We start from the raw sequence: 24,195 nt of genomic DNA on the forward strand, positions 1-24,195 counted from the left end.
TAATGGATGCCCGCCTGTGCTCGCTTTTGCTTTTGCGGCACTAATGAAGGAAAAGCCAGCCAGCTGTAGTAAACAAAAGCTACCACTGGGTGGCTTTTCCTTCATTGGTGCCAGGACTTGCAGGACGGAGACCGGAGACTACAGGCAGAAAAGCTGCAGCTGGAGGAGCCCAGAAAATGTACAAATAAAACTGCAGCTTTAAAAACGTTTTATTTATGTTTGTGGTAGTTTATGAAGTTACCGCAAACATAAATAGAACGTGATTGTGTTTGAAAACGCTGTGGTTTTTCTTTCTAAGTTTCTCAGGCTCCTCCGAGCCGGAGGAGACTGAGAAACTTAGAAAGAAAAACAGCAGCGTTATTGAAACACAACCGCGTTGTGTTTCCATGCCGCAGTGTTTCTGCCTGCAGCTGCTTTCCCATTTGGGGCTCCCGGGAGCCCGAGAACCCCAAATGGGAAAGCAGCTGCCGGCAGAAACACAGCGCAGTTGTTTTTAGAAATGCTGCAGTGTTTCTGCCTGCCTTGGCTTTCCCATTTGGGGCTCTTGGGCTCCCCGTGGGGAGCCAGAGAGCCCCAAATGGGAAAGCAGCTGCAGGCAGAAACACAACGCGGTTGTGTTTCCATGCCACGGTGTTTCTGCTTATAGCAGCTTTCCCATTTGGGGCTCTCGGGCTCCCCACGGGGAGCAGCTGCAGGCAGAAATCTTTCTAAGTTTCTGAGGCTCCTCTGGCTCGGAGGAGCCTGAGAAACTTAGAAAGAAAAACCAATGAAGGAAAAGCCACCCAGTGGTAGCTTTTGTTTACTACAGCTGGCTGGCTTGTCCTTCATAAGTGCCGCAAAATCAAAAGCGAGCACAGACGGGCATCCATTTCACAAATGTGCTTGCTTTTGTAAATTTTGAGCTTCAATTGCTCCAAATTTTACATAGGAACTTTAAAAAAAAAAAGTGCCAGTATATTTTTTTTATTATTGCCCATCTTTTTGGCCAATAAAATGTTTTGGGTGAACCATTCCTTTAAAGCAGGAGGCGCAGGTGTTGCTGTAGACAACCGGCAACAAGAGACACACTACCATCCCCCGTTATAGTTTAGTTGGGATACCGGTAAAGCGGTATCCCCCTGCTAAGTACTGAGTATCAGTGATACCGAGAAATGGGCTAGATGCGGGGTAGCCTCAGATCCAGGGGTGGAGCTGGGCAACAGTTTGGGGAAGTTGAGGGGAGGGGAAGGGGAGAGCATCAATTGGGGATGGGAAGGTGTTGGGGAGTTTGAAGGGGTGTTTAGAAAAGTAGGGGAGCGAGCATATACCTACAAATCACTTAGCATGGAGAGGAAGATAAGGGAGGACAGGGGCGGAACCGGGCTTGGATGAGATGAGAGACCTCAAGATAGTGACATGGAAGGTCAGGCGGCTCAATAATTATCTGAAGAGGAATAAGGTCATGATATATTTGAAGAGGCAGAGAATTGATATTGCTTTACTACAGGAAACTCACCTGACAAAAGAAAAACAGGAAGTGGTGGGACGGAAATGGAGAGGGATCACCATAGGAGCAACATACTTGGCGTATGCCAGAGGGGTGAGTAGGTGGATAGCACTGCATGTCCCTTTTAAGCTGTTACAGTCCACCGTAGAGCCAGATGGGAGGATGGTGCTAATGAGAGGACTAGCTGAAAACAGAGACTTCAACACATATGCCCCAAACCAAGATGCTGCCGGTTATTTCAGAACTCTATACAACAAGATCAGCCCATATATTGGGAGGATAGTCACGTGGGGAGGGAACTTTAATTGCACGCTAGATCCTAGGGTTGATAGATCAGATGAAAAGTTGGGAAAGCCTACCCTGGTAGCTAGAGCCCTGAGGACCCTATTGAGTGATTTTCAACTGGTGGATGTATGGAGGATGCACCACTCAAAGGATAGGCAATATTCTCACTATTTGGCCCCACAAAACCTACATATTCGCTACACCAGAGTTGACGGGGGAAATAGCACAGTCAGAATACAAAGCAAAGGTCCTTTCAGATCACTCGCCATTGGTTATAACTTGGCAGTACTCGCCGCCCAGAGCACGGATCCCGACATGCAGACTTAGGGCCGAAGCTTGGAAAGACACAGTGTTTAAGGAGGACCTGAGGAAAGAAATAGTAAAATACTTCGATCACAAAATAGGGAGCGTAGAATCGACTGGCACATTATGGGAGGCATTTAAGGTGGTGGTGAGGGAGGTGGCAATATCAAAATCCAAAGGCCTACAAGGTGCAATAACGCATGAGTTACATGAAGCAAAAAAGAAATTAGAGATAATAATGTGCAAGAGTGGACATTCCCCAGAGGAACTATAAAACAATTACAACAGGATTGCAGGGAGTACTGGGAGAGATTATGCAACCTGAACTACAAAAAATTAGTTGAAAGACAACATGCAGATGGAGACAAGCTGGGCAGGTTGTTAGCCTGGTTGTTTAAGAGCGAGACACCCAGACAAATGATTAGAGTAATACAGGGGATAGATGGACAAATACTAGATACCCAGGAAGGAGTGAACGCAGGCTTCTTAGAGTTCTACCAGCGACTGTATATTGATGTTGACGAGGGAGGAGAAATTGATGTGATGGAAACATTGAAGGACATCGGCCTTCCCAAACTGGATGCAGCAGAGAGGAAGAACTTAGAGGGCCGAATCACGTTAGAGGAACTCGAAGCAGTGATCAAGCTCCTACCCACTAGCAAAGCTCCAGGGGCGAACGGACTCCCTAGCGAGTTCTACAAGACGTACAAAGCAGAGTTGCTCTCTCCACTACTGGCAATGTTCAATGAGGCGTTAGATAGGGAGATGCTGCCACAGTCTCTGAGGAAGGCAATTATCATCCCGCTTCTCAAGCCTAATAAACCATGCATGGACTGCGGGTCTTATAGACCGCTATCCATGCTTAATCAGGATAGCAAGATACTTATGGCAGTGCTGGCAAATAGACTGCGACCGGTTATCAATAAACTCATACATCCTGACCAGACGGGGAATGTTACGCGCAGAAGTATATCCAACAATCTCAGAAGGCTCCATCATGTTATAGAACAAATGGAAAGGGACCGCCAGGAAGTTGCAATAATTTTGTTAGATGCGGTGAAGGCCTTCGACTCTGTCAAATGGCCTTGGTTGATGGTGGCCTTGAAGGAATATGGGATTGGGCCCACGTACTTGAGTTGGGTCCAATTGCTGTACAGTAAACCACTGGCTAGAGTTAGGACAGGAGCGACCATCTCAGATCAATGGCAACTCAGCAGGGGTACTAGACAGGGATGCCCGTGGTCTCCAATGTTTGTTTTAGCGCTGGCAATATATTTGAGGCAACAATATGGGGCGGTGGGGATCAACACGAAGGAAGTGCAGCATCTGATATCAATGTATGCTGATGATATGCTGTTGTATTTGAGATACCCTGAAGAGAACCTACAATATATTCTGGAAGTAATGCGGCGATATGCAGTGCTATCTGGCATCACAGTGAACCCTAAGAAATCATGTATATTTCCCCTGGTTAGATATAAAGGGATACCATGTTAGAAATTGCCGACATTACAAATACAGTGAGATACCAGGACCTTTAGATACCTGGGGATTGATGTACATCACAGTGTAGAGGGCGAACACAGACAGAACACAGGGAAGGCAGTGGCTAACATTGAAACAGCATGAAGTTCTGGGCCAAACTACCTTTGACCATAATGGGGAGAGTGGCACTGTTAAAGATGGTGATGCTGCCTAGGCTGTTACATTACTTTGTGAATATAATATATATGATACACAAGCAGATTTTTGTCAAAATCCAGAGCATATATAGGGGGTTCATATGGCACAATACTAGGAACAGGATCGCATTATGGAAATTGCAGCACGCGTATGACCAAGGGGGCATTAAATTGCCCAACTTTAATATTTACTATCTGGCCAGCCAACTTCAATACGTGGCGTGGTGGTTATCAGAAGACTCCACATCGGAGTCCAGACTATTGAGAGCGGAATGCATCCCGTTTTTCCTGAAAGAATGGATATGGTTACCGAAATCACAACAAGACGGGGGAACAAGAATGTTAGACTTGGGATTGAAGAGATGGCGACAGGCTTGCAAGGCCATGGAGAGCCCTTTCCCGTGGTCTGCAAAGATGCCACTAGTGGCACTATATGGAGTAGATGAGCAATTGCGGAAGATAGTCCGAAAGCGTTTGGAACCGATTGGTATAGCGACGCTGGGGGATATATGGCAAAACATGGTTTGGAGATTGCCACACATATTGTACAGCATAATATAGATGTGTGTGCTTTCTCTGAAACATGGGCCCATACGGCAGCAGGCCCTTCTCTTAATTTAGCCATCCCATAAGGTTATGAGATGATTAGATGTGACAGGAAAGATGGTAGGGGAGGGGGTGTTGCACTCATATGTAGACTAAATTTAATATTTGGCAAAGTAGGGAATTTGTGATGGAAGGTGTTGACTCCCTCTGCATTAAAAACTAGTTTGAATGTGGAGAACACACTCAACATACTTCTCATATACAAACCACCTAATTTAGTTGGAGACTTTGTGAAAAACCTCTCTGCCTTCCTACTCTCTGCGCTTAAAGCAAATAAAACATTTCTGCTTATGGGAGACTTTATCTTGTGGTTTGATCACAAGGATGACAAGGCCGCATCTGAACTACAAAATACTCTGATTGAATTGGGCTTTACACAACTCATTCAGGAACCCAAACACAATATAGGACATACCCTAGACTTGGTAGCTAGTCACGCAATTAATCCGACTAACATTCTAGCATCACCATGTCCATGGTCGGACCACTTCTTTGTGAACTTTGACATTTTGGTAGACCTCCCTATCAAACTTAAACGCCAAAATAAAACCGAAATGTTGTATCGGAATCTAAAAAATATCACTATAAATAAAGTACAACCAATACTTGACTCTATACCTATGCATCCTAAACTTGACACACTGGAAGATCTAGCAAAACTAATCTCCACCAACTTAGAAACTGTAGCGAACATCCTGGCACCCATCAAAAAGAAGTCTCCAAAACCTTATATTAAACTCAATCTATGGTTCACACCAGAACTTCAATCCTTGAAATCACTGACCCTTAAATCTTACCATACATGGAAGTCCTGCAATACACCCGCGCTCCTCAGTAAATATAAAGCTATAGCCTCCACCTACAAGAATACCATCATATAGACCAAATATAACTTTTTAAATAATAGGATACAAAATGCTCAACATGATACAAAAGAGCTTTTTCGCATACTGAAAGAACAAGAAAGTACTAATCACACTATCCCAGAGAGATCCATCACTGATGATGACTCCCGGTGCAATGTAAAGCAACAAGTTATGCACAAGAAAGTTGACACTATCAAGGGTAACATCTTGGAAAAGAGCACTAACTTAAAATGTACTGGGTCTATGCCTGCGGACTGGTCCTTTCAAAGATCTCTGCTCATCCCCACCTTCAACCTAGAAAGAGCTAAAGACTATTATTAACCAACTTAAGCCCACAAAATGTAAGAACAATATTTACACCACTATGCTGATTAAAACCTGTGCCCCCTCTCTAATCACCCCTATTTGCAAGTTTATTAATGTCTACATAACCTCTGGTGTGGTGCCACAGGATCTTAAGAAAGCCTGGGTCATGCCTATTCTGAAAAAGCCTGGCCTCTCAGACGATGCTCCAAATAACTACCGGCCTATCACTAATATGGCGTTCCTTCTAAAAATCCTTGATCGCGTGGCTTATATACAAATCGCCGATCACCTAAAGAAATATCCAGTTTTAAACGATCATCAGTCTGGGTTTCGGGTTGGCTTTGGAACTGAGGCCGTGCTTTTGGAACTTAAGTCCAAGCTACTGTCCCGCATGGATCACAATGAAGCTTCACTACTTATGTTCCTTGATCTCTCTGCGGCGTTCGACCTGGTGGAGCATGATATCATGGCCACCAGGTTGCACGAAGTCGCACATTTTTCTCCCCTCCTCATTTCTCAACAATCATGATAGTAGGGTCTTCTGCGGTACGGCGTAATCTGAACCCATCACAATCACCTGCAGCGTTCCTCAGGGTGCTTGTACCTCTCCCTGTTTCTACAACATCTTCACAGCCCCTTTGTTTGCAATGCTTGACCAGGAGAACATAAGATTTACAAATTACGCGGATGACACTCAATGTGTCATCCCGCTCTGGCTCACATAGCATAGATGAATCTGCCATCAATAGAGTTTTCGCCTTAATTGAAACTTGGATGATCCATAACAAGTTGGCCTTGAACAAATCTAAAACTGAGCTGCTTGTTATAGGTTCCTTTAACACTCTACACAAACTTGGACCAAAGTATGATAGTTTTCAGTTGGGAGATGAAACCATTAAAAAAGGTGAAAACGTTAGGGGTGACCTTTGACCAACGTCTGACAATAAAACAACACGTCAGCAGTTTGGTATCGTCATGTGCCATTACATTAAACTTTTAGCAGATCTAAGACCCCTTATTCCACAAGACAACGCAGAGGCTATAGCAAGAGCGATCATAGGATTTAAAATAGATTACTGCTTAAGTCTCCTCCTGGGACTCAATAAGACTGATTGCTCCATTTTGGCATACTTGCACTCTATTACAATCAGAACTGTGATGAAACTCAAATTTAGAGACCATGTCACGACCACAAGAGGCAATCTCCACTGGTTGCCCGTAGAATCCAGAATCCTATTTAGGACTCTTACCCTAGTGCAAAAATGTAGACTTGGCAACATGCCTGTATACCTACAACAGCTACTTAATATGAGAATGAACACCAGAACATTAAGATCCAATAATTAACAATTATTAGTGGTACCGAAATATTGAACGATTAAAGTGGCCAACTCAGCCTTCTCCTCCATTGGACCAAAGGTTTGGAATGCTCTCCCCTTAGACATGAGACGCATCGAATCACTTGAGATCTTTATAAAGAGGTTGAAGACTCACCTTTTTAATTAACTCACATACTCTTTGTATCTGATGAGTACTTCCCTTTTAGCATGTATGCCTATTTTTTATATGATTTTTTGTTATTTGTTTGTATGTGTCTTGTAGCACCCTCACGCCTTAGGGTCTATGGCCGCGCTATAGAAATGTAATAAAGTAAAGTAAAGTAAAGGTAAGGAGGTGGAGTTTGACACACTGGTGGAAGAAACCGGTTTACACCGGGGACAGTACATCACGTATACCAGGCTAGTGCGGAAGATTAAAGACACGTGGTCGGAAATAGTGCTGGAAAATCAGCCCAATACAGTCATAGAAACATTTTATGATGTGTCAGTCGGAGGCCATGAGGTCTCCCGAATCTATGAACTGCTGATGTCAAGGGTGGGGAAGGAGGTGATTCAGCTGAGACGGGACTGGGAACAAGAAGCTGGGGAATCTATGAGTGATGGGATGTGGGTGAGGGTACAGGGATACCACAAAAATGTGTCCAGGAATGCGAGGTTACAACAAATCCAGTTATATGTCACCCACAGAGTGTGTATGAACCCTCAGAAGATAGCAAGGTTTAAAAATGCAGCTACACAAACATGTCCTAAATGCGGGGAGGAGAATGCAGGAATGGTACACATGTTCTGGGCGTGCCCGGAAATAGAAGATTCTGGAGGGAGGAGGCCCACCTTTTGACCGAGAAGGAGATTAATCTGGAGGTGGAATCGTTGTGGGCATGCATGGTGGGGGGGTTCCCTAGGCCACGTAAGTTGAAACATGTGAGTAAAATCAAAGACCTGGCTTATATACTTGCCAAGCGTAGAATTGCCATGAACTGGAAAGCAGGTAATAGACCAAAAGTAGAAGTTTGGTGGCATGACCTACAGAAATGGGCAGATGCAGAGACTGTGGTATGGAGCGAAGCAGCTAATACAGGGGGAGATAATGAAGCAGAGACATTGATGGCCTGGAGGCACCTAGTAGCTACACTGTCTGGGTCTGCCCAGATTGGCCCAGGGGACATTGGTTCCTTAGAGGGGGCGGAGGGAGAGGTGTCCTCAGATAGAGTGGTGGAAGGCAGTGATGTAGGGTAGGCTCGAGAGAGGGGAGGGGGTGATTTGGAGGCAATGGACACACCGGGAAACTGTACATGAGAATTGAAATGTATAACTCGTTCACTGTCTTTTTTTTTTTTTTTTGGTTGTTTGTTGAAATGAATACAAATTGTTTAAAAAAAATAATAAATGCATCGGAGTAAAGGACATTAAAATAGTTCAGTGTGTTTCCTATTTTAAACGTTTGCAGATGGAAAGTTCCAATAAACCATCCCAAACTTTTACAACCAGTAATTTGATTTAGCACCTCATCCGATTACATTCCAAAAATGTGGAGAAAACCTATAGGAAGGCTATTTTCAATCAGAATGTACAAACCAATGGCCTATAATGAGCGCACAGGTATCTGCTGTAGAAAAGCAAATCTGTGTCACTCTATTCCACTTCCATTGCTTCCTCTTTTGCAGCCACCTCCACCCAACCTCCTCCCATCCTACACATACCCAATCAGGATGTGAAATCACCCCTACATAGTTACACAAGACCTTTTTTATAACACCAAAGCAATTGCTGCTACTACAAATATGTATTAAGAAATTCAGTCACAATTTCTTTATCCTCTTATTTTACAAAAATAAAAACAGAAATAAAACTCTTGAAAAGAGTAGGCACATCAAACCAATAGTTCAAATATTGTGGACACAAATTGCATTGCTGAAGCACATAGTGTGCCTGCATTTATTGGGGCAATTTGCACCAGACAAAAGATTCCATTTCTTTTTTTACATTATAGGAGTTTGCACAATTAATATCATTTCTTTATTCTTTATGAGTGTATATTTAAAAATAAAACCTAACAAATATATATTTTCATGAAATTACAAACACATGAAGACAATGCATTTTCTCTTACAGATAACCACAAAGTTACACACTCCAGAAGAACAAATCTTTTTAAATCACACACATTTTCAGGTCACCCTAAAAAGCACTTTAATACACACCACAACTGATTATAAAAGCATTGTAAATATAATCACGTTTCTACTGCTCTGTGATCATTCTTCTACTTTGAGTGCAGGAAGTATGCTTACTGATTATTTATTTTGCACCTCACTGGAATACATTTTCTTTCCTAATAAACAACTTCTAACAATTGTTACCACCCATGTTCTACATATACAGCAGGACCACTTCATTATTAACAAATACAGTAAGAGAAGAAAAAGCCCATCAAATACATCTTTCAATAAACCAATGACAAACAACTGATTAATGCCAATCATATTTTGTCACAGGTAACATGAATTGCACAGTGTGGGTTCTGATGTCAAAATGAGAAAAGTAGACACATACATAACCCTGCTCAGCATCTCTAGTATCCGCAGCTATCCAACGTGGCTACAAAGCTTTCTTGTAGCTGCAGATACATATACATTTTCTACAAACTGAAAACCAAACTAAGCTAACCTTCAAAACTTCAAAGAAGAAAGGGCACCACCTAATCCTGCAAAATAACACACACAGATACAATTCTTACCTGCATCATCCACATAAATAATATGATTATTGCACAGACAATGTCAAATAGACGTGGCTATAACCGTAGCCGCGTCTATCAGAACAACCAACGAAAAGGCAAAAAAGCAATGACGCGCCCACACATGTACTTGTTAGAGCTGCGGTTATAGAGAAGCCTTGCCGGTTCAGCTGTTAATACATGCGGCTAAGACACATCCACAAACACCCGACGTGCCATTTGCTGGTAAATAGTCGCAGCTTCACAGGGTGCCACTTGCAGGTTGCAATGCTGCACACCGAGTGGCTGCAGGATAATCGCGGTTAAACACGCCAGCCCGTTGCTGTCGCTAGGCGTGATCCTCAAAAGACCAATCACTCCCTTTTTTTCAACAGCCTCTTCCCTCCCATATTAAAACTCTCTTGTAGCCACGAACGCTTGACATGCCATTTGCCGGCATATATCGCGGCTGCACAGTGTGCCACTTTTAACCACGGGTAGCAATGCTGTGCAATGGGTGGGTGCAGGGTAGCTGTGTTTATTATTTATTTGATCAAAAATATCTGAATATAGAATATAAATAACAAAAGAGACAGTAGTGAAAAAATGGTACTTAAAAAGTGTCAATCCAATAAATGACTGCTTGTGGAGTTATCTAAAGGGGATGATTATAAACTAATCTCAGCGTTCATAAGAAACCACAACCAATTATGAATTGCAAACAACAACATACAGTCTACATACCCAATTTCTATAGACATGATGGAGTACACCTAACCAATGAAGGAAATGTGGTGTTCCTTCATAATATCAAAACAGTACTCCAAATGTGCTAAAATAGTACACTAAGTGTACCCCAAAACAATCCTTTTAAGGACTACTTAACACATATAAATACACAAATTCAATAAAATAATACGCAAAAACATGTTTTAAATATAACCGCAGTTAGAGTTCATTGACTTTTTTTATATCCCTGGTTACAAATATTTTGTTAAAGTGGTGGGGGATCACTTCGGGTGTTATAATACAATAGAAGTTATAAGATCAATACAGTAAAAGACTGCTCATGTAGTTATGTAAGAAAGATGAAGATAAAGAAAGCAGAGTATAATACATAACAGTGAACTAGGTGGGGATAGATTTAATAGGTACAATTACACAAGATAAAATAGCACGGGTGACAACACACAGTATGGGCATGGAAACCTAGAGTAGAGTGGCTCCTTCTTCTATTGAATTTTCCAAACAATGTTCTTCTGTTTTTGTCCACAGTCTCACATGTAAGAAAGTCTGAAAACATACAGCCAAAATAGATAAGATACCTACTGTGTCACTGATCATGGCTTTTGGCCATACCAGTGATGTTTCACCCCCAACGTCACTATACCTATCCAAATAACTTTAAAAAACAGAGACACCCCAAAATGTACAGTCACGGGCATGGAATTACTCTTACCCACTGGTATCTGTAGTCCTTCATAGCCTCAAATGAAGCCACAAACATTGGGAAAATGGCAGATTAAAAACAAAATGCATTCCTTCCCCCCAGGCCCTCAACAAGTACCCCCTCATCTGTGACAGCTCCCCCCACTCCACAGATGGCCTCCTAACCCCCCCTACTCTCCCTCTTTCCCCCCACAAAACAAGCTGTTTCTGTGACGTAGTTTGCTTTGAGATGTCGGCTTCTTCGAGGCTTTAGCCACGGTTACAGAAAGTCTGGTGTTGCAAACTCAGTCCCTGGATCTCCTCTAACTTCCAAATTTCACTTGGAGTCCTCCACCAACCTCCCCACCTGTAGACTAAACTCATTTGCAATTATTTTAACCGCCAAATAGCTTTTTAACTACTTTTCTTTTCCCGTTATCATCGGCTATAACCACGCTTATCTATTGCATTGAGAGAAAAACAAGATGGTCAGTCATTTTATTTCTAAAAGAACCCTGTGTCTGGTAAATCCCTGAGATATAGCTATCTATTTTTGAGACAGGCAAACCCCCTTCTCCATCAAATATTTAAATAACTAGTGCGCGGAATAACCCCAAAACATGCATGGATCGCGAGTCAACGCTTCATGCCCAAGTTGTTTCAGACCTCGTCCAAATCCGTCCAGCAGTTTGAGCTGTGCGCTTTGGCAAAAATTGATCCTGTTTGCCTATGGGAAAATTAATGGTAAGTAGGCCGCACTTTTTGAAAAAAACTATTCTCTTCTTAATATCTTTTTTTATTTTGTAACAAATCTTTATGAAACTTTGCACTCCAGTGGGGCCCGCGAGTCCTTAACCACCTTTGAAATCCGTTACTCGAATTAAAGGTTATTCATGATAGAAGAGTCTGACTCACCTTAACTATAGGGCGGCTACGGCCACCCTATAACATATATATATATATATATATATATATAGATATATATATATATATATATATATATATATATATATATATGTATGTATATATATATATGATTGGGTTTGTATTGCAAATACTAATTGTTACTTAGAGGAAAAGGTCTATTTGTAGTTAAGCTGCTGTGATATGTCGTGCTGTGATATGTCATGTTATGAAACAGAGGGCCTGATTTACACAGCATTTTTCAATGCAACTGTAATGAAAAATATTTGGTCCATACTAATTCTTTTGAGATAAACCAGCTTTTTAATAAGTTATGGAGTTATTGGTGGTCAAGAATATTGTGAACTTTTCTCTTTTTCCTTCCAACCTCTCCCGCCCCTACTAATGTCCCTTCTGCCTGAGACTGCTGGCCTGGTTCCTTCAGAGTCATACAGGGCACCTGTCCTTCCCCTGCCCAGTCTACCTCTCCACTTGTTCTCCTGTGACTCCACCCTTCCCAACCCTAATCCTGAACTTGCCCTCACAGGCCACCAGGCTACACTTAGCTGGCTGGCTTGCACTCCTTGGAGGCATTCCAGCCCCTTAAATTGCACTTAGTTGTGGAACCCCTTCACTCTCTGCTTCCCCCTGGTCCTGTCCACCTGGCCTCTCTGGCACTCTCCTTCTCCTGGGCCCTTCCACCCAGTTCCTGCACTTCCACACCTTCCCTCCCCAATGCACTTCTCGTTACAGCACTTGCCTGATCTGAATTGCACAAGGCCTATTAGGATCGCTACTTTTCTACTACCTGTTCCCACCCCCCCCGCCCCCCCCAATGCCTTGCAGTGTCTCAAAACACCTATGTATCGGCGCATTAGAAAAGAACAGTACAAAAAAAGACTGACCTATAATCAATGTAGGCCAGTCTAGTCACGTAAAACACTTATCATGCTTGCTTTACCCTTGATGCTCAATTCTGTGCATCAAGGGTAAAGCCAACGATAAGTGTTATTATATGGATTGACTGTACTACATTCAATGTATGTCTGTTTGACCACATAATAACACTTTTATCCATTTACATATTAGTCTGTTCACACCCACAAGGGAATTCCAACACTGAAATGCTATACCAGTCTCCTCTCACCAAAAGTACCATCAGCAACCCCAGACACATGTGCCAGCCTTCTTGGGCCAACTCAGTGAGGTCAAGATGAGCCTCATTAAGGCACAGTGAGCAAGGGGTTCATGTCTGAATTACCCTTGGTGACATAGTGTGAAACGCTGAGTTTTATAAAATTAACAAGTGTATGGGTGAACATCTACTGAGAACGAATATGGTTCAAATAACTTGTTCTATGGAATGTCTTATACTCAGGAGGGTCAACAACCACATTTTAGATCACTGCACCCTTTTACAGAGGAGAAATATCAATTTCCACATCAGTCTGGTCCCACGCACAAGAGAAGTCCACCACTGAAACACTAGGCTAGTTTCCTCTGAACAAGGGCCACGTCACTGAGCTCAAACATGGATGTAGACCCTCCTGTGAGCTTCTCCGCACTGAGGAGGTCCAGCAAGGGTAAAAAAAGTGTCAGAGGTTGCTGAAGGTACTCTTGTTAAGAGGAGAATTGCTTAGCATTTAGGTGTTGGACTATCCCTTTGGGGGAACCAGTCCAATATGCAAATGGATATTTCTCCTCTGCAAAGGTCAGTCAGTTAAAACATGGTTGAAGACCTTCCTTAGTGGAAGGAAGACATTTCATAGAACAGGTCTTTTGAACCATGTTCGTTCACACTAGAGGGCATACCACACTCTCTTTAACTTTGCAACATCCGTATGCCCTTGCTAATGTCCTTGCTTCCATTGAGCCTACAATGGCTGGGGATGGCTGCCTGTTACTACAGAAGCATTTGGCTTAAGATAAATACATTGGGTATCTGACAATCATCTAATGAAAATGACCAACATAATTATAATTCATGCAATAGTCATTCTCTTCCTTTTATTTGTTCCTATGGACTCTTGCATAACCCTGACTGAACAATTAACTCCTCCCTGCTTGAATCTCTTACTCCTTCTGTGCCATTTATAGTCAATGTTTGTGTCTATTAACTCCGCAGACTGTCGAACATAAAAGGAAACCCACAATTCTCTTGTCGATTAACATCAAAAACCCAAGTTGAAAATGAGATCCTCTCTTTCTGTCTTTCAACTGCTGGTGTTTGGTGAGTGCTAAACAAAAACAAAATGGTTTCTAGAAACTGCCTAGTGAAACAATCTGCTTACTCACTAATACATGTGTTCCTTTTTCAGGGTTGCTCTTTGCTGATCAGGTTTGGGGCCAGACAACAACAACTGTGCAACCAACAACAGTAAAGAAAACGTTAGCATGTAACCAAACAACAGCTGACAACCAAACATCAGGTACAAACGATGTATATGTTGGTGGTGTGATCTTTGTTGGGCGATGTGTTCCAAGGGAATTATACAGTTTTGGATGTGAGCTCCGGTTTGTGATGTGGAATGGCCATGTTGTACATTGGGGCATACTATAACTGAATAGAAAAGGGAAGAACTATATAGGCCGACTGCAACTCATGCTTTGTTCTGCAAGCAGGTGGTCTTCAAAGTTTGCTGAGCCCACAGTTTGATGTGGAGATTAGTAACCTCATGTCGACTGATAAAGGCTGTACAACCGTGTCAAATCGTTAACACTGACAAAAAAATGCAATACTGGTTTTCTGTTTCCTAACATAATTGTTTCATTCCACAAAAGAACAGCTGGTTGTAAGAACAAAGCTAAACCAATGCAATAAACTACTTGTTTGCCTGACAATCAATCTATTCACAGACTGCAAAATGATCATGAGAAATTGTTCCAAAAACACACCTCATATGTGCCATGTGAGAAATAGTCTACATTAACACAATGCATATGCCATTTATGTATGCATTCATTTATTTACTTGAATGTATTTACATATTTGTAACATGTGCATGCATACTTGGCTCACTTCAGAGCGTATTTCCAAGTTCCAATCTTGTTTCTGTTGAGACCTTTTTAATTAATGTGTAACATTCAAAGATACAACTTTTCAAATATAAACTGATTAAATAAATCATTAATAATCCTCACCAGTCGTTGTGTCACATATAGTGTTATAATCATGCAACGTAATAAAACCAAAACAATTCAACAATTTCAGTACGTCCATAGATAAAAATGATTCATGACCCGAGGACAGTCTTTACCAGAAATTATCTGTATTCAACCAACCTATCTTATCTACGAACCATTCCAGGTGGTGAATCCTCGAGTCTTGGGTCGCTGGGCATTAGATCTGAATATGACATCGTGCTTGTCCTACCTCCTCATTACATAAGGAGCATTTGCACATTATTTTATACTCTTTGCCCCTTGCCGCCAAAATGTCCCCCATTGGTAATAGGTTTAGACGGAATCTCAGAAATTCCCCCTCGCCATCTAGAATTTGGAAATGTCTTCAAGTATGATGGGACAGTGCCCCTTGGTTTATCTAAGAAGCAGCTATTATTTTGTAACTTCACATGGTGTTTATTGTCATAATCCAGTCTGTTCTCATAATCGCTCTCTTAACACCAACCTGATTATCTACCAGCTCCTCTACGGTTGTAATACAGTTGGCCATAATTGCCATCACCTTGCCCTCCAACTTACATAAAAAGTGACTGGTGCCTCCCTGCCACATAAATTTCACTTCTTCAGTATGCCTGGTTGAAACCCAGATTGATCGATACAATTGCACCAGCTTCCATTCCAGACTGGCACTAAGCGAACCCAGGCCTAGTTCATATCTTAGAGTTGCCATCCGAAGGGACTGTGGAAGATTTAAGACTTTCTTCCACAGCCTTCCTTCCAGTCATGCCTAATTTAAATTCCATGCTTGTGACTCCACATCCATCCCATATAATAAAGTTGACTTACTTTGCTTTTATGGAAACTTATTAGGGAAACAATCGAAATCTACAATATTTGACCTTCAGTTTCATCATTTGGTAAGTAGGTTGGCTATGTTCCCTTTCAGTCTACTCTCTACTACGGCAATGTTAGGGTGTGAAGTCATTTTAAATCCTAAATATAAAACCTTTTTAGTTTGATTTATTGGCTGGCCATTGAGTGTCCATTTAGGACAAACTGCTTTTTGTTGGATTGCAGAAGCGTATGATATTAGATTTGGATGGATACATGAGTACATTATTTCCTTCAGCAGTTAGTAATCGTTGGAGACTGCATGATATATAATCCAATAACATAATATCATCTATGTAGGTCATCCAACATATGTTTGGTTTCCCCACCATCGGCCTAGCAAGAGAATTATTGTTTTATGCTTTGTTCAAGTCTGCTAGATAGAGGTTAAAGAGGCAGGGGGATAGAATGCACTCCTGCCTCACTCCTCTGTCCGTACCTATGGGCTTAGTTAAATGACCCTGGCCATCTAGTATGACCTCTAAGGTCACGTTCTTGTGAAGGTGGACTATTATTCATAGCAAATCTCTGGGGGTACCCCATCGTCTTAGTTTGTTCCAGAGACACCGTCTATTGATGGTGTTGAAAGCTTTCGACAAATCAATGAGGGCTCCATGGGGTGGGGGGGCTTCTCACTTTCCAAGCCTTCGCGCGCATGATTTTTATGATCAAGCCATTCAGAGAAGTCGACATAGCTTTCCTAATGCCATTCTGTGGTTTGTCCAAAATACTGCTGTTCTCTGCCCAGTGTTCTATTTCAAGGAGTATAGAATCTGCAAACAACTTACTGTCCACATCTCGAAGGGCGATCAGCCTGTAGTTGGCAGGATCTGCATGATTGCCCTTCTTATAGATTGGAATTTTAATTGGAGTTCTCCAGCTCTTTGGACACTGTTTCAAATGGATCACATTATTGAACAGTGTCAGAAGAACCAATGACCATACGGCTATGTCAAATTTAAAGATTGTATTAGTTAGGCCATTCGGCCTAGATGCTCTTGAAGAGGATGAATTCTTTATTAGATCCAGTACGACTTCTCTGGCCATATTTAATGACCAAGGGCCAGGATCTTTCCACTCTGCCCTCAACTGCTATTGGGTTTTTATATAGTTCTCTGAAGTGATTTGACCAAACATTCTCATTCACCGAGTTACTTTGCCACTGGGCTTGTTTCCCACTCTCCTGATTTATTAATGCCCAAAAATGTCATTAATTATTTGATACCAGTGTGCCCAACATTAGCTCACCCTGTCTTTGGTGCTTAAGACATCTGCTAGCCCTGGCCAATTCCTGTATTCCACAACAAGCTTCTTTTTTTCCCTTAGGAGTTCTTATTTTACTGAATTCCCTTTCTTAATGGCTCTGGTGTTTTTTTTCTCAGCTCCATTTTTCATGACCAAAGGCATATTAATGATTAATGCCGGTTTTGCTCCCAATATACCTATGTTTATCCTGTTCCCAGATAAAGTCTAGGAAGTTAAACGGGAACATGCAGAGATGAGTTGTCGTTGCAACATCACAGTCTCTGTATTGTTTAATTTGTATTCAACATCTGACCTACTGCTCTTCGATATTCTATTTCCCCTGAATTCGCCTCTAGCCTTTGCTTCAAAACAATCTCTGGCCTTACTTCCGCTAAGGAAAACTTTGCAGTTACCATGTTATGATCAGTATTTTTCGTCATCTTAATCTCCATAAATAAACATCGATCGAACATGTCTCTAGATAGTATCATGTAATCTATGATCGACTTAGACACACCCCGTTTCCATGTGGGAGCAGGTGGACGATCACCGTTGATGCTTCCATTGCCCAGGAAAAAGTCCCAATCCTCAATATAGGTCATAATTTTTTTTCCATAGTCTCAGGGCACTATGTTTTTACATGAAGGTGGATTTAGTGGCAGGTAGTTAGAGTTAAGTCACCCGCCATTATTATACTCAATTTCTACCCAGAGAGACTGCCTCCAATAATATTACAGGTACATTCTCCATAAACATTTCCAAGTTTGAACACAAGGGGTTCCAATAGAGATTAAATATTATGAAGCTTCTCAATACTGCTCTGACCTGATAGTATAATTTTACTGCTAGGATACCTTGTGAGTGTCTCAATTATAGTTGTGGTTTTATTATTCTAGATTTCCAGGAGGCAATTAATAAGCCTCCTGAGGGGCGTCCTCCATTCTGATGTGTTGCCTTTTGTTCAAATATGGGGACGCCGTCTATTTTGAGTCCTGACGTTAGTTAGGTCTCCAGCAGTAGAATCAGCTCATATTTTCCTAATATTTCTACTCGTGTGAGGTCATTTGTGAAGCTTCTATGGGCGTTCGTGTTCCAACTTAGCACATCAAATTCTTGCTTGACTAAAGAGACACATTACTCTCCCCTAATTTCTGGAAAACCTGTGAGAGAATGTCAGGCAACAAGGACCACACTTTACTTTCACAATCAAATAAAGCACAGAATTGATTTACTTCCCTGCCTCCCTTCCCTTAATTCTACTCCCATAATTCTCACCAGATTGAGTAGGATTCAGGGTTTATTTCCTACCCCACCTACTATTACTACCCTCAGATAGAGTCCTTCTTTTTTCTATGGGCTTCATGTTTGAAAATTGCATTACCCAATTTCTGAAAATCATTTTGGGCCGCAAGGAGTGCTTTGCTCCCAATCGGGTCTTTAATCTGATTTTAGCGATGTCCTTGCAGTCATTAAATGGAAAATGTATGTAATCTTTGTCATGAGTATAAAGAAGATAGAGGTCATGGATTCCTTTTGGGATGTGTAATATAGCATGTCTATTCAAAACCAGTTGAGTTCCTACCAGCACACGCTCTTTGACCAGACTCTGGGGCAGGCAAATAACATGTATTGTTCTTTTCTTCATTCTGGTTGATTACTACTGCAACCTGGTTTCTTTTTGACCCTGAAGTTGAAGAGTCTGCCATTTAGGAATTCACCAAAGTTTGAGGTGCTTGTCTAAAATTGGTCACAGTTCCTGACCTCTGAGGCAGAACATCCCCTGCATTGGCATTGTTCAATTGCATTTGGGCTGGCATTGTGATTTATTCTGCTGGTGGTTCTTTCAGTGTTCTATTCTCACAATAAAGTATTGGCTCCGATCATCCATTGGGGGACTTTCTTCAACAGATCAAGGTCACCTGGCATCGCTGTGATGAATTCACTTCATTTGAGGTTCTCATGTATGTTTGAGTTTGCGACGCTTTGTTCTTCTTAGCCATCAAATTCATTTTCCCTGGTCCTCCACGAGTAGTGTTTGCTGATCTGCAGCATTCATTCTAGGTCGGTTCATAGCATTTTCTTTTTTGGAATCCCAAAGGCAGTTCTGGGCCCACCTTCTTGGTGGACTGGTAACCTGGATCGACTGAATTCACCCATCTCACTTCCTTGAATTATTTTATACTGGATTTTAGTTTGTGTACTGGTAAATTTTTTGGTATATATGAGGAATTTCTGGCGCTCATCTCCCTGGTCATCCTTCGATCATTGGCAGATTTATCTTGAATCTGCTCTTTTCACACAGATAAATTATCAACCAGGTTGAGGTTTCTCAAAAACTTTCTGGAGTTTCTTTGTGAGTTTTTTCCCCCGTATTTTGTTTCCCATTCGACTTTTTTAAGTTCCTTTTTGCGCAACCAATTGTGTTGTCATTTCCATTCAATGATTTGTGTCGGCTTCAGTAGGGGCCTCCTAAGACACGTCTAAGACTGCCCGCCTCGAGGGGTGAGCGTCTTCCAAGTTTATTGATTCTGGAACCAGGGCAGGAGTAGGTGATTCTCACATTGGTGTCAAATTGTTCTCATTGCAGTGAAATCCCTCACTAGTTGTTAATTGGGACTTAAGAGTGAGGCTCGGGGGCAAGACTTTATCAGACAATGGGCCTCATTCCGAGTATGGCGGTAAGGGATAGCGGACACCGGTAACGAGACCGGTGGCGGTAATCCCTTACCGCCATACTCCGAGTTCCCTTTGCGCCCTCGCCCTTAACGCCTGCTTTGAGCAGGTGTTAAAGTCGAGGGCGCAAAGGGGCCTCCAAGCCAATAACGGTGACCGTAATGAACGGTCACCGTTATTTGCATCTTCCCCATTCCCATTGAGCCCTTTGGGGGCTCATTTGGGAATGGGGAAGAGCCTTGGTGAATGGGGAATTACCGCCCCGCCAACCTTGGAATGGGGCGGTAATTCCGCCATCCACCAAGGCGCTGCCGGTCCGGGTACGGCGTCAACCAAGGCATTAATAGCGCCATTGGTTAGCGCCGTACTCGGAATGAGGCCCAATGTGTTACAGATAACCCCTATCACCTTTGAGATCTACACTATTCTTTCATTCAGTCATCACTGAGTTGTAGCTTTCTTACTTTGAGTCTTAAGCATCTCATTTTCTTTGTTATCAAGTGAGTCTTTAAGTGTGAACAGAGTGATCTTTATCTCGCCCATTTGTAGTGTGTTGCTGAGAGTTGAGTCGTAATATTTTTGCATAGGCTCACAAACGAATTTAAGAACAAATTCAAGGGCGAGATGGAGGGTGCTGTTAGATTTAACCTTTCGTCCATTTTTCTAAATGTCTCATGCAATCTGTGATGTAACTGTAGCCCTTTGTATGAAATAGAGCTCTACGACAGATGTTCAGTCAATATGAACAATAGGCAATCTTCTCAGAATTTATAATCCCCACCTCCTCTGTTAATTTGGAGGAGTTTTTTAATTTTTTATTTGAACGGATCCATTGTGACGCTGAGCCCCGGTGGTATCCGCAGGACTCTATTCACAGATTTCCTCATGAGTTGAAGTCTCATGGTGGAGGCTTTGTCTGGCAGAGTGAGCCTCTTTAATTGTATTTTTGACCCATTGCCAGTCGGATTTACAGATGATGTTGTTAGTGATGTGGGAATTTGAACTTGATCTGAGGACTCCTTGCTCCATGCAGGAAGTGGTTCTATAGTATGTGACATGTTGTTCACGTTTTGAACTGCATCCACACCCCTATTTGGATGACTTGTAATGTCCAGTTCGACTGGTGCCTCATTGGTCACATGTGCTGTTTTGTCCGATAGAGTCATATTTTCTCCTTCTTATGACCACTGTATTGCAGTTGGCGTTGTCAGTTTCATCGCTTTTTTTTTCAAATGTAATTTATTGATTATACATAACACATATAGGATGCAGTGTGACATTAATCTGGTGTAACAAACAATGAACACATCATTACTTTAGCTGATTTTCTGAAGTAACTTTCCCCTCCCCTTCTCCCACCTCCTCCCTTTCCCCTCCCCCTTTCCCTGCTCCCTTCCCCCATTCAACACCAGGAAAAGAATAAAAGCAACTATGTATCGCAGTAGCACGTCACAAGTCCACCATTCAGTACTGTGATCTGGTCTTGGACCAGTCGTAGTCTTTTAACTCCCTGCTGAAGAGAAGCACGTCAATCGCTTAATACCATGGCAAGAATTCCAATGCTGCTGGGACCGGTTCAAAGGGAGACGCCTGTTACAGAGAAGTTAGCAGGGATTCCTTGTAAGTTGCACAATGTTCTATGAAGGGGAACCATATTAGGTCAATGTGCTTTCGTGAGTCATGAAGGACTGCGGTAAGACTCTCCATTTCATATATGATGTGTGGCCTGGTGATCCATTCTCTCCTTGAAGGTAAGGTAGCACTCTTCCACTTGATCATTAGACACACTCGTGCTGCCAAGAGAAGGTTGCAGGGCATGTGTGTTAACACTGTGTACAAGTCTACCTCCTCCTATTCAATGCCGAACAATACCAATAAAGGAGAGAGCGTTCTGGTGATCCCATCTATTGCTCGAATCCACCCCAGCACTTCACTCCAGTAGGTCTGGACATGCACACAGTTCCCCCAATAATAGCTGACCTGCCCACACCACCCTCCAGCAAAGCAGTGATACTCCTGGGTACATTTTGGAAAGACTTTGTGGTGTGTAGTGCCACGTTAACAATAGTTTTACACTGTGCATTTTGTATTGCATGGAAATGGACGACCCCCTTATCCCCCTATAGATCGCTTGCCAGACTCTATGTGAATTCTGTAGTGGCAGGTCTATGTCCCATTTGTCTTCTGAGGTGGGTCGTGTCAGATGGCCCCTTGTGAGTAATGCATTGTATGCCGCAGGGATCAGTTCCCTTGAGCCTCGGTTCTTTGATAAGACTTGCTCAAATGCAGTGAGGGGGCGAGATAGGGAATTTCCCCATCGGGGGTCATGGAGGGTACTCCTAAATTGCAAGTACTGTAGGGGAGGAATTGTAATATCATGCAGCACGTGTTCGAGCTCTTCTTTCAAAAGGTACTCCCCCTTCTTCCACAACTGCCCTGCTCTTACTAGTCCCTCCTCATATAACAGTTGAAAGCGGGCGACTTGACTGAGGCAATCCCTTATTGGTGGGGATCAAATGCAACTTTGGGGGGATGGCCATGTTGGTACTCCCTTCAGGGATTGTCAAGGGTGCCAGACAGACCACAGTACGGTAAGGACTGGTTGATCTCGAATTCTGCGGGGCATGATGGCGCGTGGGACCCATAACTATTCACCTAAGGTTACCGGGGCAAAAAGGGAGTTATCCAAGGGGACCCACTGCCTTTCCATGTTTTCCCAGAGGTGGTCAGAGGGAATCCTAAGTTGGGTAGCCCTATATTATTCCAAAAGGTCTCGGAACCCTATACCCCCTTTGTCCTTTGGCAGGATTAGTGTCCTGTATGGAATTCTGGGCTTGGAGTCAGCCCTTAGGAAGGCCAGAAGTGTTCGCTTGATTTCAACCATCAATGTGTTCGGGACTATGACTGGCAGGGACTGGAAGAGGAAAAGGAACCTTGGGAGGACGTTCATTTTGACAGTCGTGAACCTTGCCGCCCAAGATAGGGAAAGTTTGGACCATCTGTTCAAGTCTGATTTAATGACGTTCCAGAGGGGCGGGAAGTTTGCTTGAAACAGGTTGCTCAGGACTGGAGTGATGTTTACCCCCAAGTATCTAAACCCCTATGTTTGTACTTGGAATCCCCATCTTGTCATTAGCTGAGAGGCTAGTGGGGTGGTCGGGTGAAGGGTCAGTGCAATCGTTTTCTTTAAATTGTCACGGAATCCAGAGAATCTTCTGTATTCCTGCATGGCTTCAAAAAGGGCCGGGATAGATTCTGAAGGGTGTGCTAAGTATGTCAGGATGTCATCTGCAAACATCGCTAATTTATATTCTGTCCCTCCCCTTACCATGCCGCGAATGTTGTGGTTCGAGCGCACCTTCTGTACAAAGGGTTTGATTACCAAAGCATATAACAGCAGGGAGAGCGGGCATCCCTGTTGCGTATCTCGGGTTAGAGCAAAGGGGGAAGAGGGGACACCATTAACGAGAACTCTTGCTGTGGCATTAGAATACATTGCACTCACCCCTCTAGCCCAGACCTCCCCCATGCCTGCCCATTCCTTTTCAGTGTGCAAGAAAGGCCTCTCAACGTGATAGAAAGACTTTTCTGCATCGATGGACATCAAAGTGGGGCAGTCTTCAATTTTGTCAGGCAGTGCCATAAGATCTAAGGTTTTCCTCACATTATCTGCCCCTTGCCTACCTTTTATGTATCCTACTTGGTCCGTATGGACCTGTTGTGGGAGAACCAAAGCCAACTGGGAAGCGAGGATGCTAGCATATAGTTTAGCGTCCACGTTTATGAGAGAGATCAGGCGATAGGATGCGCATTCTATGGCATCTTTGCCCTCTTTGGGGATCACCACTATTCTTGACTCTGCGAACGACGGAGGGGCATGTCCGGTCTCTAGTATCAAGTTGAAAAGTTTGGTTAAGTGAGCAATGAGGGCACTAGAGTTTGCCTTGTAAAAGGCTGGGGTGAATCCATCCTGCCCGGGTGCTGAGCCAGCCTTGAGATGGGAAATAGCGTCTTTAACCTCATCGGTCGATATTGGGCCATTGCGGGTTTCTAGATGTTTACAAGATATCGTGGGACGGGGTAAGCTAGATAGACATTCTCTGATATCGGACTCTGCTCCCTGGTTTTCTGCTGTATACAGGCTGGTGTAGTATCTGGAAAAACGGTCTGATTTCTCTCGGACTAGTCAGGAGTTGACCCCGCTCACTTTTGATTTTATATACCGGGCTGTCAGCCCTCTGTCTCCGTAGGCGGTTAGCCAACATGGTGTGGACTTTGCCGTCTCTCTCAGAGAATTTTTGTTTCAGCAGTATCAACTGTGTTAACGCTGTTTTCTGCCAGA

The 24,195-nt window shown here is 42.9% G+C and overlaps 1 long non-coding RNA gene across 1 annotated transcript in view; it reads left to right on the forward strand.

The window, feature by feature from the left end:
- The window catches only part of LOC138572856 (uncharacterized), a 70,886-nt gene that overhangs the window by 14,416 nt on the left and 32,275 nt on the right, over positions 1-24,195 (forward strand). Inside the window, exons 2-3 of the long non-coding RNA XR_011303915.1 lie at positions 14,047-14,151; positions 14,240-14,350. This is a non-coding gene — a long non-coding RNA (uncharacterized lncRNA). The remainder of the gene's footprint in view (positions 1-14,046; positions 14,152-14,239; positions 14,351-24,195) is intronic.

The sequence above is a fragment of the Ambystoma mexicanum genome, chromosome 1p (assembly GCF_040938575.1).
Source record: "Ambystoma mexicanum isolate Mex_15411 chromosome 1p, UKY_AmexF1_1, whole genome shotgun sequence".
Lineage (NCBI taxonomy): Eukaryota > Metazoa > Chordata > Amphibia > Caudata > Ambystomatidae > Ambystoma > Ambystoma mexicanum.